The 4,863-nt window shown below is 44.7% G+C and overlaps 1 pseudogene; it reads right to left on the bottom strand.

Annotated features, from left to right (window-relative positions):
- Positions 1-708: 708 nt before the first annotated feature.
- Positions 709-3,829, bottom strand: LOC103741485 (annotated as a pseudogene).
- Between the last annotated feature and the right edge of the window lie 1,034 nt (positions 3,830-4,863).

Genomic DNA, 4,863 nt, shown 5'->3' with positions numbered 1-4,863 from the left:
AAAAAAAAAAAGTGAGTAAAACATTATTCCAAACTTTGCTCTCACCCAAATTGGATAAAACACAATGCTTTATATAGAAAAAAATTAGAGCTTCCAAAAGCAGTCTAGTGTTCACCATTACATTGTAATAGGCATGCGCACATGTGTATAAAAATGACGTTTGTAAAAAAAAAAAAAAAAAAAGTGAGTAAAACATTATTCCAAACTTTGCTCTCACCCAAATTGGATAAAACACAATGCTTTTTATAGAAAAAAATTAGAGCTTCCAAAAGCAGTCTAGTGTTCACCATTACATTGTAATAGGCATGCGCACATGTGTATAAAATAATGACGTTTGGACAAAGGAGATTTGTAGTTATTTTAAAGTTACAGTATTTAAAAACTTCTTGGTAATAAACAGCCTGGATGTTTCCAGTCCTGATTCCAAGCGTGAGCTACTATGAGGATGGACTGTGGTGACTGGGAGCTCTTTGATGTCACGCTCAAACCAGTTCCAGGATCATCCACATGCAGCCTGCCAATCAAAGCTCATTGATTTTTCCTCTGCGAGTACTTTAACATGGAGTCCATGCCCTGGCCAGAGATCCTCATCTTCTTCGGCACTTCACATTCTCTCTCATTGGCCTACTCCAACGCCGTCTTCACGTTTCAGCTCACCAGGGCTTTGGATTCCTCCAGGACCAAGACTTCCTGCGTGAAGGCCCCGGGTCAAAACACCTGGGAGACCACATCACAAACAGGCAGTATGGACGCTCCTAGTCCAATGGTTGGGCCATTAACCGCTACAATAATAGGCTTCTTAAAATGAATGAAACTATTCACGAAGTTTCTGATAGCGTCTGCCACCTTAGTGCTTTCTCTCTTCCTGTCGTCCTTGAGACGCCGCATAAAATAAAGTCGAGACCGTAACAGAAGACACTGCCCACAGCTCTAAGCAGCACCAGTTTGCTGTAGCTGGCCACAGCTGTGTTCACAGCACTCTGGACCTCCTTCATCACCTCTGGATTTAGTGAGTTATTCTCTGATGATTTTGTGGATAACAAGATGTAGGTGAAACCATCTTGCTTCCTGACTACAACATCTCTGTATCTGTAGGCATTCTCTGTCTGCCTCACACTGAAACACAACCTCTTGTCAAAAGGCTGGTCTCTTCTGTCATCAATAAATTTCCTTTTCCCGGCTCTCCTGTAACAGACGTCTGTATGGTGCCCGTTCCATTGGCTGTTAGTGCATCCGTGAATGGAGATGTACCTTTTCCATTAATGGCTAAGCCTGTGGCCATGGCAGTGGTCATAGGGCCAGACACCAGGAGGCACTAGTGGGTATATTCCCGGTCTGCTCCCCATCCTGGCTCGTTCTGCATCAGGGCCCAGCAAAGCTCCCACGGGCTTCTCTGCAGTAACCTCTGGTGCTAATGTGTCCTTGGAACCCTGTTCCACGGGGTCCAGCTTCTCGGGGCTCTCACTCTGAAAGCCATCGACCGAGGTCCTGCTCTTAATGGGGCTCTTAGGCACAAGTATCTTGATCCCTGACTTAGCGAGGTCCATGTTCTTGCCGTCTGCAAGAGATGGGGCTGTGTTTTACCTGAACTTCTGGCTGGCAACCAGCAGCTGGCTGTTTTTGTACTCATTATATTTGCCTACCACGAGCACCTTAGGTTTTGGCTGGGTTGCTATGGGTAGACCTGGACATCTGCTTCCTGGCGTTGCTGGGGAGGTCGTGTTGGGCTGGGCCAGGCCGCCTTCCTTCTCCCTCTCAGAGCAGGGGCCGTTGAAGTCATGGATGTATTCCCTGCTGTTTACCAGTTGCTGCTCTGACTTCCGTGTGTGATGCTCGCTGTCAAAGCCTTTCCAGCACAGGCAATACTCTGTCTTCCCTTTGTTTTTCCTTTTGTCAACAATTCTTTCAACCTGATCTGAGCCAGTAAGAGAGATTCACATAATCCGTTTTACTCCTTTTCCAAAATTACCCAGGCCCCCAATAGCTGGCAGCTATCACTACCAGAATACCACTCTTTATACAAAAGCCATGTTCCACAGCTGGAGAATGACTCATAAGTGCCTTTTTAAAATTATATTCTTCATGCTGGGTGTAGTAGCATCCACCTACACTACAATCCCAGCACTCAGGATGCTGAAGGAGCAGTTCAAGTTCCAAGCCAACCTAGGCTATGTACATAGAAAAATCCTGCTCAAAAATCAAACAAGGGCCAACAAGATGGCTCAGTGGGTAAAGGCATTATGCCCTCAAGTCTGACAACCTGAGTTCAACTTCTAAAACCCCCGTGGTAGGAGAGCCAATTCCAGATTGTCCTCTGACCTCCACACATGTGCCACAGCACCGCCCCCCCCACACACTAATTTTTTATAAGCTTAACAAAAACAAAAGAACAAAAGTAAATACTCTTTTAATTTAGTGAAATATTTAACATCAGAACTAACACCTGGTCTTCCTATACAAAGAAGTCACATCTTCCATCTGTTATCTATGCTCTGGATCACCTTTATTATTACAACCAGGATGTAGTAAGAGAATCACTTGTGAACAGCAGCAGTGGTTTGTGCTTCCTGTAACCTCTTTTCCATTTGCCTGAAAGGCCACACAGGGCCAGAGTGAAGCATCCTCTAGTTTCCCTCAAGGAATGAGGAGGTCAAAGAATCTGTGCCATTGTTGATGATTTAGACATGCGGCTTAGGGGCGTGTGAGTGTGTGTGTGTGTGTGTGTGTGTGTGTGTGTGTGTGTGTTGCATGCACTTGAGTATGTGGAGGCCCATGGAGGCAAGAACAGCACATCAGGTGACTTCCTCTATCTCTCTATGGCCTTGAGGCAAGGTCTCCATTTCTTGGCTAGGATGGCTAGCTAGCAAGCGCTTAAGATCCTCCTGTCTCCTCCCCTAATGCTGGGTCACAAATATTTACAGCCTGTTTTACATGAGTGCTGAGGATTCTAAATCACGTCTTCATGATTGCACAGCAAGCACTCTTAACCACTAGGCCATCTCCCTAGATCCCTCATTCTTTTAAGTTTCAGGCCCCAAAAGCCCAAAAGTAGCCTCAAGGAATGAAGGGGTCAAAGACAATATGTAATGACTGGCATTTTAGCTCTCACATTCACCAGAAGTTTTCTGGGCCTTGACAGATTTAGTGTAGGTCTAAACAACCTATTTGGGGGGGGGTGGAGGGGGGGGAAGGATACTTTTATCACTAGTGTGGTTTAGAATTTGCTGGTTGATTTTCTTGAGTTATATGATTACTCTCAAGTTTTCTATGGTAGTACAGCACTTTTTGCCTGCAGAGGAATTGGGAGCACTCCACCTTAGCCCTTGCTAAAACATTACACATGATCCCATTTTTGTGTGATTACATTTTGCTGAGACCTGTTTGTTGTTATAAACCTTAAAGACCAGCTTTGTTCCTACATGCAGTCTTTGTCCTTGAGTCCTTCAAAGTCATTGCCCAGGTAGCCTTAGAGGTGAGGTTTACAGAGAGGAACATGGACTCGTGAACCATAACAAACTTGCCTCTAGCTCCTCTCACACTGGGTATGTAGAAATCTCCCTGAAACTCTGACTTGCACGCCAGTGTGAGAAAAGCCCACCTTCCATTTGTAACCAAGAGGATGGTTGTTGTCTATAGATCTTGGCTTGCTACTGAGTAGGGAAAGAGGTCCACTTTTAACCCCCTTTCAAAGTGGTTTAGATTCAACAAGCAGGGAGTGGATATTGAGTCTACATTTAGCCTCTGTTCACCATGGTTCTATAACTTTGAAATGAGGAGTGGACTAACATTTGTAGGACACTGATGATGCTGCATAGGAGCCATCTTCCATGTTTTATGAGGGACCAAACAGAAGACTTAGGTTTTCAAGGATCCTTGCCTAAGAAGGAAGGACATTTTGCAAATGCTGAGACCCGCCCTTGGTGTCAAGTGGTAGTGACTGGTGGTATCTGAGATGGCTCCTTGAGCTATCAACACATCAATCCCTAGCAGCTTCTGGAAACTGACTCTGGCTTGCTCACATCAGGGTGTGGTGCAGTGTTGATTTAATCTACAAAGCTGCTGGGCTGTTTCAGGACAGAGAAGGGACCCACCCTTGGGAGAGGAGCCTGGTCACTGAAACTCAGCCTTAGGTTCCCTGCACAAGGAGTCCACAGTTGGCTTCCTGGGGTACAACTTACAGACCCTAGGGAATCAATTATGTCCTAAGCAGGCAGGTTCCTTGATCACAGCTGGCCTATCGGTGACTGCTCATGGCCCACCTGGCTCACTCATCTCAGGGAGGCCATAGAAACAACTCTTATGGATGTGTTGGTGGCTGTCATTGCCCATTTTACCTCCTGATGCATTTTCTCAGCAGACTGAATGCAACAAGGTAATGACAACATCAGGCTGCTTGGTGACATGCTTTTTCTCAAAAGTGAAGACAAAACATTGTCAAATTGAATTAACTCTTTGGATACCTTTTTACTATTTTAGTGTTATTAACTATTCATGTTAAAATTTGATATGTGATTATATTATACTAGCTGTTTTACGACACACTGAATTAGCTAGTCAATGCCCTCAGGGTTCAGAATCTAAAACTAACAAGCATGATGTAAATTCCTCTATACAAAGAACAAGCTTTGTCTTCCACTTCTAGGATTGCCCATTTGTGCTGTAGAGAAACATTCCCATCTCTCATTAGCATCTTATACTTAGGGTCTGTGTGACTTGCACAGACAAGTCCATAAACCTGACACTCCACCTCACAGAGCCATGGTGGAGCTGCCAGATCAGCAGAGTAAGATTGAAGACACTGGTTTTCAACTTCCCTTCTGTTTTACTGATGTGTTGTTTATTTGCAGCTGCCTTTATTTTAGT

The sequence above is a fragment of the Nannospalax galili genome, unplaced genomic scaffold, assembly GCF_000622305.1.
Source record: "Nannospalax galili isolate Female #2095 unplaced genomic scaffold, S.galili_v1.0 scaffold321, whole genome shotgun sequence".
In the NCBI taxonomy this organism is placed as follows: Eukaryota; Metazoa; Chordata; class Mammalia; order Rodentia; family Spalacidae; genus Nannospalax; species Nannospalax galili.
Note: the sequence above shows the minus strand (reverse complement) of the source record. Positions and strands in the feature narration are given on the sequence as shown.